This window comes from Triticum aestivum, chromosome 4B, assembly GCF_018294505.1.
Source record: "Triticum aestivum cultivar Chinese Spring chromosome 4B, IWGSC CS RefSeq v2.1, whole genome shotgun sequence".
In the NCBI taxonomy this organism is placed as follows: Eukaryota; Viridiplantae; Streptophyta; class Magnoliopsida; order Poales; family Poaceae; genus Triticum; species Triticum aestivum.
Window position 1 is genome coordinate 485,249,220 of NC_057804.1, and position 12,152 is coordinate 485,261,371.

Consider the following 12,152-nt stretch of genomic DNA (forward strand, 5'->3'; position numbering starts at 1 on the left):
TTTCATGCTTGGTGATCTCATGGGCGCCAAGAGCGCGAAGCTCATTTGTGATATCAGTGTGGCGATCGAACGTGAGCTGGACATTCTCATTGTCATTCCTCTTGAAGCGGTTGAAGAGATTGCGAAGAACATCAATCCTTGAGTCTCTCTGAGTTGAGACGCCTTCATTGACCTTGGACAGCCAGTCCCAAACCAGCTTCGCAGTTTCCAGTGCACTCACACGGCCATACTACCCTTTGGTTAGAGGACCACAGATGATGTTATTGGCAGTTGAGTCTAGTTGCACGAACCTCTTGACATCAACAGCGGTGACACCTTCACCGACCTTGGGAATGCCTGTCTTGACGACATACCAGAGGTCAATGTCAATGGCTTCAAGATGCATGCGCATCTTATTCTTCCAGTAGGGGTAATCAGTGCCATCAAAGACTGGGCATGCAGCGGAGACCTTGATTATCCCTGCAGTCGACATAGCTAAAACTCCAGGTGGTTAAACCGAATCACATAGAACAAGGGAGCACCTTGCTCTAATACCAATTGAAAGTGCTAGTTATCGACTACAGGGGGGTGAATAGGCGATTTTTACGAAAGTATTCAAAACACGAGGCCTTTGAAGACAAACTGTTAATCTGAACCTATATGATATGGAGCGGAAGATAAACTACACTAGACAAGCAATAGTCAAGCAAGCAATAAAGAGAAAGCACGAAGATTAACATCAGCTAGTTAGAAAGGATCAGAATGGAAGACAATATGAAACCAAACAGTTACAAGTCTTCACAGAGTGAAGTCAAATAGACCAGGCAAGCAAGCAATGACTTCACGAAGACAAACTTGAAAAGTGAGGAAGGTAGGGGATAAAACCAGTAGCTTGGCAAAGACAAGGACTTGGTATACCAGTTCCAGTTGCTGTGACAATTGTACGTCTGGTTAGGGAGGCTAAGATTGAACTCAGAAGACTGTGTCTTCACCTTATTCCCCTTAAGGAAAACCAGTCCTCGCCCAATCACTCTGGTAAGTCTTCAAGGTAGACTTCCAAACCTTCACAGACTCCGTTCACCGGTGATCCACAATGACTCTTGGATCCTCAGAACGTGACGCCTAACCGGTTGGAGGATGCACAGTCCTCAAGTGTAACAAGTCTTCAGGTCACGCGGACAGAAAGACTTCAGTGATGCCTAACACTCTTTGCCTCTGGGTGTTTTGGGCTTTATCCTCGCAAGGATCTCTCTCTCTCAAAGGCTTCGGAGGTGGTTTGCTCTCAAACGACAAAAGTGAAGGAAATATGCCCTAGAGGCAATAAAAAAGTTATTATTTATTTCCTCATATCATGATAAATGTTTATTATTCATGCTAGAATTGTATTAACCGGAAACATGATACATGTGTGAATACATAGACAAACATATAGTCACTAGTATGCCTCTACCTGACTAGCTCATTAATCAAAGATGGTTATGTTTCCTAACCATAGACATGTGTTTTCATTTGATTAATGGGATCACATCATTAGGAGAATGATGTGATTGACATGACCCATTCCGTTAGCCTAGCACTTGATCGTTTAGTATATTGCTATTGCTTTCTTCATGACTTATAAATGTTCCTGTAACTATGAGATTATGCAACTCCCGTTTACCGGAGGAACACTTTGGGTACTACCAAACGTCACAAGATAACTGGGTGATTATAAAGGAGTACTACAGGTGTCTCCGAAGGTACATGTTGAGTTGGCGTATTTCGAGATTAGGTTTTGTCACTCCGATTGTCGGAGAGGTATCTCTGGGCCCTCTCGGTAATGCACATCACTATAAGCCTTGCAAGCAATGTGACCAATGAGTTGGTTACGGGATGATGCATTACGTAACGAGTAAAGAGACTTGCCGGTAACGAGATTGAACTAGGTATTGGATACCGACGATCAAATCTTGGGCAAGTAACATACCGATGACAAAGGGAACAACGTATGTTGTTATGCGGTTTGACCAATAAAGATCTTCGTAGAATATGTAGGAACCAATATGGGCATCCAGGTTCCGCTATTGGTTATTGACCGAGAATAGTTCTAGGTCATGTCTACATAGTTCTCGAACCCGTAGGGTCCGCACGCTTAACGTTACGATGACAGTTTTATTATGAGTTTATAAGTTTTGATGTACCGAAGTTTGTTCGGAGTCCCGGATGTGATCGACATGACGAGGAGTCTTGAAATGGTCGAGACATAAATATTGATATATTGGACGACTATATTCGGACACCGGAAGTGTTCCGGACGTTGTCGGAGAAAACCGGAGTGCCGGAGGGTTACCTGAACCCCCCGGGGAGAGATAATGGGCCACATGGGCCTTGGTGAAAAGAGAGAGGGGCGGCCAGGGTGGGCCGCGCGCCCCCTCTCCCTCTGGTCCGAATTGGACTAGGAGGGGGGCGGTGCCCCCCTCTTTCCTTCCCCCCTCTTCCCCTTCCTTCCCCCTCCTAGTAGGAGTAGGAAAGGGGGAGTCCTACTCCTACTTGGAGGAGGACTCCTCCTCCTTGGCGTGCCCACAAGGGCCGGCCGGCCTCCCCCCTCCCTCCTTTATATACGGGGGCAGGGGGGCACCCCATGACACACAAGTTGATCTACGGATCGTTCCTCAGCCATGTGCGGTGCCCCCCTCCACCATATTCCACCTCGGTCATATTGTCGCGGAGTTTAGGCGAAGCCCTGCGCCAGTAGAACATCATCATCGTCACCACGCCGTCGTGCTGACAGAACTCATCCCCGGAGCTTTGCTGGATTGGAGCCCAGGGATCGTCATCGAGCTGAACGTGTGCTAAACTCGGAGGTGCCGTACGTTCGGTGCTTGGATCGGTCGGATCGTGAAGACGTACGACTACATCAACCGCGTTGTCATAACGCTTCCGCTTACGGTCTACGAGGGTACGTGGACAACACTCTCCCCTCTCGTTGCTATCTCATCACCATGATCTTGCGTGTACGTAGGAAATTTTTTGAAATTACTACGTTCCCCAACAGTGGCATCCGAGCCTGGTTTTATGCGTAGATGTCATATGCACGAGTAGAACACAAGTGAGTTGTGGGCGATACAAGTCATACTGCTTACCAGCATGTCATACTTTGGTTCGGCGGTATTGTGAGATGAAGCGGTCCAGACCGACAATACGCGTACGCTTACGCGAGACTGGTTTCACCGTTACGAGCACTCGTGCTTAAAGGTGACTGGCGGGTGTCTGTCTCTCTCACTTTAGCTGAATCGAGTGTGGCTACGCCCAGTCCTTGCGAAGGTTAAAACAACACTAACTTGACGAACTATCGTTGTGGTTTTGATGCGTAGGTAAGAAACGGTTCTTGCTAAGCCCGTAGCAGCCACGTAAAACTTGCAACAACAAAGTAGAGGACGTCTAACTTGTTTTTGCAGGGCATGTTGTGATGTGATATGGTCAAGACGTGATGCTATATTTTATTGTATGAGATGATCATGTTTTGTAACCGAAGTTATCGGCAACTGGCAGGAGCCATATGGTTGTCGCTTTATTGTATGAAATGCAAACGCCCTGTAATTGCTTTACTTTATCACTAAGCGATAGCGATAGTCATAGAAGCAATAGATGGCGTAAACGACAACGATGCTACGATGAAGATCAAGGTGTCGCGCCGGTGACGATGGTGATCACGACGGTGCTTCGGAGATGGAGATCACAAGCACAAGATGATGATGGCCATATCATATCACTTATATTGATTGCATGTGATGTTTATCCTTTATGCATCTTATCTTGCTTTGATTGACGGTAGCATTTTAAGATGATCTCTCACTAAAATTATCAAGAAGTGTTCTCCCTGAGTATGCACCGTTGCCAAAGTTCGTCGTGCCCAGACACCACGTGATGATCGGGTGTGATAAGCTCTACGTCCATCTACAACGGGTGCAAGCCAGTTTTGCACACGCAGAATACTCAGGTTAAACTTGACGAGCCTAGCATATGCAGATATGGCCTCGGAACACGGAGACCGAAAGGTCGAGCGTGAATCATATAGTAGATATGATCAACATAGTGATGTTCACCATTGAAAACTACTCCATCTCACGTGATGATCGGTTATGGTTTAGTTGATTTGGATCACGTGATCACTTAGATGACTAGAGAGATGTCTGTCTAAGTGGGAGTTCTTAAGTAATATGATTAATTGAACTTAAATTTATCATGAACTTAGTACCTGATAGTATTTTGCTTATCTATGTTTGTTGTAGATAGATGGCTCGTGCTGTTGTTCCGTTGAATTTTAATGCGTTCCTTGAGAAAGCAAAGTTGAAAGATGATGGTAGCAATTACACGGACTGGGTCCGTAACTTGAGGATTATCCTCATTGCTGCATAGAAGAATTACGTCCTGGAAGCACCGCTGGGTGCCAGGCCTGCTGCTGATGCAACTGACGACGTTAAGAACGTCTGGCAGAGCAAAGCTGATGACTACTCGATAGTTCAGTGTGCCATGCTTTACGGCTTAGAACCGGGTCTTCAACGACGTTTTGAACGTCATGGAGCATATGAGATGTTCCAGGAGTTGAAGTTAATATTTCAAGCAAATGCCCGGATTGAGAGATATGAAGTCTCCAATAAGTTCTATAGCTGCAAGATGGAGGAGAATAGTTCTGTCAGTGAACACATACTCAAAATGTCTGGGTATAATAATCACTTGATTCAACTGGGAGTTAATCTTCCTGATGATAGTGTCATTGACAGAATTCTCCAATCACTGCCACCAAGCTACAAGAGCTTCGTGATGAACTATAATATGCAAGGGATGAACAAGACAATTCCCGAGCTCTTCGCAATGCTAAAAGCTGCGGAAGTAGAAATCAAGAAGGAGCATCAAGTGTTGATGGTTAACAAGACCACTAGTTTCAAGAAAAAGGGCAAAGGGAAGAAGAAGGGGAACTTCAAGAAGAACAGCAAGCAAGTTGCTGCTCAAGAGAAGAAACCCAAGTCTGGACCTAAGCCTGAAACTGAGTGCTTCTACTGCAAGCAGACTGGACACTGGAAGCGGAACTGCCCCAAGTATTTGGCGGATAAGAAGGATGGCAAGGTGAACAAAGGTATATGTGATATACATGTTATTGATGTGTACCTTACTAGAGCTCGCAGTAGCACCTGGGTATTTGATACTGGTTCTGTTGCTAACATTTGCAACTCGAAACAGGGACTACGGAATAAGCGAGCACTGGCCAAGGATGAGGTGACGATGCGCGTGGGAAACGGTTCCAAAGTCGATGTGATCGCGGTCGGCACGCTACCTCTACATCTACCTTCGGGATTAGTTTTAGACCTGAATAATTGTTATTTGGTGCCAGCGTTGAGCATGAACATTATATCTGGATCTTGTTTGATGCGAGACGGTTATTCATTTAAATCAGAGAATAATGGTTGTTCTATTTATATGAGTAATATCTTTTATGGTCATGCACCCTTGAAGAGTGGTCTATTTTTGTTGAATCTCGATAGTAGTGATACACATATTCATAATGTCGAAGCCAAAAGATGCAGAGTTAATAATGATAGTGCAACTTATTTGTGGCACTGCCGTTTAGGTCATATCGGTGTAAAGCGCATGAAGAAACTCCATACTGATGGAATTTTGGAATCACTTGATTATGAATCACTTGGTACTTGCGAACCGTGCCTCATGGGCAAGATGACTAAAACACCGTTCTCCGGTACTATGGAGAGAGCAACAGATTTGTTGGAAATCATACATACAGATGTATGCGGTCCGATGAATGTTGAAGCTCGTGGCGGATATCGTTATTTTCTCACCTTCACAGATGATTTAAGCAGATATGGGTATATCTACTTAATGAAACACAAGTCTGAAACATTTGAAAAGTTCAAAGAATTTCAGAGTGAAGTGGAAAATCATCGTAACAAGAAAATAAAATTCCTACGATCTGATCGTGGAGGAGAATATTTGAGTTACGAGTTTGGTTTACATTTGAAACAATGCGGAATAGTTTCGCAGCTCACGCCACCCGGAACACCACAACGAAATGGTGTGTCCGAACGTCGTAATCGTACTTTACTAGATATGGTGCGATCTATGATGTCTCTTACTGATTTACCGCTATCGTTCTGGGGTTATGCTTTAGAGACGGCCGCATTCACGTTAAATAGGGCACCATCAAAATCCGTTGAGACGACGCCTTATGAACTGTGGTTTGGCAAGAAACCAAAGTTGTCGTTTCTTAAAGTTTGGGGCTGCGATGCTTATGTGAAGAAACTTCAACCAGATAAGCTCGAACCTAAATCGGAGAAATGTGTCTTCATAGGATACCCAAAAGAAACAGTTGGGTATACCTTCTATCACAGATCCGAAGGCAAGACATTCGTTGCTAAGAATGGATCCTTTCTAGAGAAGGAGTTTCTCTCGAAAGAAGTGAGTGGGAGGAAAGTAGAACTTGATGAGGTAACTGTACCTGCTCCCTTATTGGAAAGTAGTTCATCACATGAATCGGTTCCTGTGACACCTACACCAATTAGTGAGGAAGCTAATGATATTGATCATGAAACTTCAGATCAAGTTTCTACTGAACTTCGAAGGTCTACCAGAGTAAGATCCGCACCAGAGTGGTACGGTAATCCTATTCTGGAAGTCATGTTACTTGACCATGACGAACCTACGAACTATGAGGAAGCGATGATGAGCCCAGATTCCGCAAAATGGCTAGAGGCCATGAAATCTGAGATGGGATCCATGTATGAGAACAAAGTATGGACTTTGGTTGACTTGCCCGATGATCGGCAGGCCATTGAGAACAAATGGATCTTTAAGAAGAAGACTGACGCTGATGGTAATGTAACTGTCTATAAAGCTCGACTTGTCGCAAAAGGTTTTCGACAAGTTCAAGGGGTTGACTACGATGAGACTTTCTCACCCGTAGCGATGCTTAAGTCTGTCCGAATCATGTTAGCCATTGCTGCATTTCATGATTATGAAATCTGGCAAATGGATGTCAAAACTGCATTCTTGAATGGATTTCTGGAAGAAGAGTTGTATATGATGCAGCCAGAAGGTTTTGTTGATCCAAAAGGTGCTAACAAAGTATGCAAGCTCCAGCGATCCATTTATGGACTGGTGCAAGCATCTCGGAGTTGGAATAAACGCTTTGATAGTGTGATCAAAGCATATGGTTTTATACAGACTTTTGGAGAAGCCTGTATTTACAAGAAAGTGAGTGGGAGCTCTGTAGCATTTCTGATATTATATGTAGATGACATATTATTAATTGGAAATGATATAGAATTTCTGGATAGCATAAAGGGATACTTGAATAAAAGTTTTTCAATGAAAGATCTAGGTGAAGCTGCTTACATATTGGGCATCAAGATCTATAGAGATAGATCAAGACGCTTAATAGGACTTTCACAAAGCACATACCTTGATAAAATTTTGAAAAAGTTCAAAATGGATCAGGCAAAGAAAGGGTTCTTGCCCGTGCTTCAAGGTGTGAAGTTGAGTCAAACTCAATGCCCGACCACAGCAGAAGATAGAGAGAAAATGAAAGATGTTCCCTATGCTTCAGCCATAGGCTCTATCATGTATGCAATGCTGTGTACCAGACCTGACGTATGCTTAGCAATAAGTTTGGCAGGGAGGTACCAAAGTAATCCAGGAGTGGATCACTGGACAGCGGTCAAGAACATCCTGAAATACCTGAAAAGGACTAAGGATATGTTTCTCGTATATGGAGGTGACAAAGAGCTAGTCGTAAATGGTTACGTCGATGCAAGCTTTGACACTGATCCGGACGATTCTAAATCGCAAACCGGATACGTGTTTTTATTAAACGGTGGAGCTGTAAGTTGGTGCAGTTCTAAACAAAGCGTCGTGGCGGGATCTACATGTGAAGCTGAGTACATAGCTGCTTCGGAAGCAGCAAATGAAGGAGTCTGGATGAAGGAGTTCATTACCGATCTAGGTGTCATACCTAGTGCATCGGGACCAATGAAGATCTTCTGTGACAATACTGGTGCAATTGCTTTGGCAAAGGAATCCAGATTTCACAAGAGGACCAAGCACATCAAGAGACGCTTCAATTCCATCCGGGACCAAGTCCAAGTGGGAGACATAGAAATTTGCAAGATACATACGGATCTGAATGTTGCAGACCCATTGACTAAGCCTCTCTCACGAGCAAAACATGATCAGCACCAAGACTCCATGGGTGTTAGAATCATTACTATGTAATCTAGATTATTGACTCTAGTGCAAGTGGGAGACTGAAGGAAATATGCCCTAGAGGCAATAATAAAGTTATTATTTATTTCCTCATATCATGATAAATGTTTATTATTCATGCTAGAATTGTATTAACCGGAAACATGATACATGTGTGAATACATAGACAAACATATAGTCACTAGTATGCCTCTACTTGACTAGCTCATTAATCAAAGATGGTTATGTTTCCTAACCATAGACATGTGTTGTCATTTGATTAATGGGATCACATCATTAGGAGAATGATGTGATTGACATGACCCATTCCGTTAGCCTAGCACTTGATCGTTTAGTATATTGCTATTGCTTTCTTCATGACTTATACATGTTCCTGTAACTATGAGATTATGCAACTCCCGTTTACCGGAGGAACACTTTGGGTACTACCAAACGTCACAACGTAACTGGGTGATTATAAAGGAGTACTACAGGTGTCTCCGAAGGTACATGTTGAGTTGGCGTATTTCGAGATTAGGTTTTGTCACTCCGATTGTCGGAGAGGTATCTCTGGGCCCTCTCGGTAATGCACATCACTATAAGCCTTGCAAGCAATGTGACCAATGAGTTGGTTACGGGATGATGCATTACGTAACGAGTAAAGAGACTTGCCGGTAACGAGATTGAACTAGGTATTGGATACCGACGATCAAATCTTGGGCAAGTAACATACCGATGACAAAGGGAACAACGTATGTTGTTATGCGGTTTGACCAATAAAGATCTTCGTAGAATATGTAGGAACCAATATGGGCATCCAGGTTCCGCTATTGGTTATTGATCGAGAATAGTTCTAGGTCATGTCTACATACTTCTCGAACCCGTAGGGTCCGCACGCTTAACGTTACGATGACAGTTTTATTATGAGTTTATAAGTTTTGATGTACCGAAGTTTGTTCGGAGTCCGGGATGTGATCACGGACATGACGGGGAGTCTCGAAATGGTCGAGACATAAAGATTGATATATTGGACGACTATATTCGGACACCGGAAGTGTTCCGGACGTTGTCGGAAAAAACCGGAGTGCCGGAGGGTTACCGGAACCCCCGGGGAGAGATAATGGGCCACATGGGCCTTGGTGAAAAGAGAGAGGGGCGGCCAGGGTGGGCCGCGCGCCCCTCTCCCTCTGGTCCAAATTGTACTAGGAGGGGGGGCGGCGCCCCCCTCTTTCCTTCCCCCCTCTTCCCCTTCCTTCCCCCTCCTAGTAGGAGTAGGAAAGGGGGAGTCCTACTCCTACTAGGAGGAGGACTCCTCCTCCTTGGTGCGCCCACAAGGGCCGGTCGGCCTCCCCCCTCCCTCCTTTATATACGGGGGCAGGGGGGCACCCCAGGACACACAAGTTGATCTACGGATCGTTCCTCAGCCGTGTGCGGTGCCCCCCTCCACCATATTCCACCTCGGTCATATCGTCGCGGAGTTTAGGCGAAGCCCTGCGCCGGTAGAACATCATCATCGTCACCACGCCGTCGTGCTGACGGAACTCATCCCCGAAGCTTTGCTGGATCGGAGCCCGGGGATCGTCATCCAGCTGAACGTGTGCTGAACTCGGAGGTGTTGTACGTTCGGTGCTTGGATCGTCGGATCGTGAAGACGTACGACTACATCAACCACGTTGTCATAACGCTTCCGCTTACGGTCTACGAGGGTACGTGGACAACACTCTCCCCTCTCGTTGCTATGTCATCACCATGATCTTGCGTGTACGTAGGAAATTTTTTGAAATTACTACGTTCCCCAACAAAAAGCCATGCACTAACTCTGAGCAACCACCAATTTATGGTGTAGGGGGTGGGCTATTTATAGCCAGGAGGCAACCCGACATGATATGTCTTAAATGACCATGGGTCACTAAGGAACCGACCCGTGTCCAACGGTCGGATTTCAAACACATGCGGCAGCTTGGCTTGGGCTACAAGCAAGGCTGACTCATCCAACTCTGGATAAGATTTGCTCTCATTGTCTTCGCTCGAAGACATAGGATTTTGGTTGAGCATCACTTCGTCATTTGACTTTGTTCACTTGGACCCACTTAACAGTACGGTGGTTCCTATGACTCAAGAAAGAAGAAAAGGAAACTACAAAAGAAACTATGTCTTTGCACTCCATAGTATTCAAGTGAATGTCTTCATCGTCATTATATTCAACGTGAATGTCTTCACGAACCACCATTGTCTTCAATGTCCTCATACATTTTTCGGGGTCATCTCAGGTAGGTAAACTGAATCAATGAGGGACTACTACTTGTGTTATCATGCAATTCTCACAAACACATTAGTCCCTCAACCATGTTTGTCGTCAACTCCAAAACCAACTAGGGGTGGCACTAGATGCACTTACACTTGGTTCTCCTACTGGATTGATAACCTTGGTTCTTAACTGAGGGGAATACTTATCTCTATTGTACTGCATCATCCTCTCCTCTTCACGAAAATCAAGTAGCATTTGTCATCTTGACATATAGAGCATGAAACTTGGTTTCCACAATCCTCTCTAGGCTCTCCTGGTTCTTCACAAGGTTAGCTAGGCCTTGCTCAATCCTTGGGTAGCTAAGATTAGATATGACATCTGGTCACTCTTTGTCTTGAGTAACTCCGCAGTAGAAGTACTGTGCCCACTGGTCTGTGCAACAGCTTTGGCAGCCTTTGCTTTCTCCTGAGCAGCAGCAGAGCTAGGATGAGTAGTGTCCATAGCGACGCAGTGGGCTAGAAGACTGCGTCGGAGGGTGCATGGAGGTGGCGCAGTCCAGAAGATAGTGGCCGCCACCTGTCAGGAAGATGGGTGGGGAGGAGGCGATCCGTTGGGCGGCAACAACGACAACGACATGTGACGATAGTGCCTCCACATATCCAGCGATAGGGGTGCAACAACAACGCTCCTCTCCCGGACATCGTGACAGCAGATATCGAGGGAGAGGGAGGCGCCGTCGGCGATGGCTGGGTCTATTCGCTCGTGCAGGAGGAGAGGTGAGAGAGACACCGGACTAATGATGATTGGAAAAAAAACTCCCTTTCTAAAGAAATATAAGAGTGTTCAGATCACTACTACGGAGGGTGTAAGAGAAAAAGTGGGAAAAGAAAAAACCGGTGGGAGGAGAGAAAAAAATCGTGGGAGGAGGTTTCGATTGACCGATTGGGGTACGAAAAGAAACAATGTATCAACTCCTTTACGAGTAGAGATTTAGGAGTAGAGATACATTCTATACCCGCAACAATCGTAAATTTCCCTTACCAGCAAAAATAAAAAATGCCATGCATCCAAAAATTACATTTGAGAATCAACTGTGAGGTATATGGCACATGTATCATCGGATTCACATTTAAAACAATGTTCAATGACGTTCGCTTTTGTGTCACATAACCCATATTCAACAGGCTTAATTGTCGATCAGATTTATTTAATCTCAAAATCCATTGGAAACACATATAAAAAATTGAAACTACTAGTCTTCTAGAGACCAGTAAGGCTAATTGGCAGCTAGGCGTGCTCCTTTCCTTGTGCGGGGGCAATTACAGTAACGGCTGCCCAATCATCAGATCCTGCATTCCATAATCATGCAAACCCATTCCCATAACCATCGAGACGGCAACAAACAAGCAAACAAACCGTGGGAGCACAAACGGAACACAAGCGGCAAACGAGAAGATTTCTGTGCATCCCCGCGCTAGCTTTCGAAATTCAAAATTCAAACAAAGCACGGGCAGAGGATCGCGGAACATCCTCCTGATCCACACTTTCCTCTTTCCCGTACGCATACGCATGCAGCATGCAGCAGGCCGGCAGGAGAGCAACGAACGGCAACCCCAAAAGCAAAGCAGAAGATTTCAGCGTTTTCCTAACAGCCACCTGATCGTATCTCATCATCGCCCGCCCCTCCGACGAC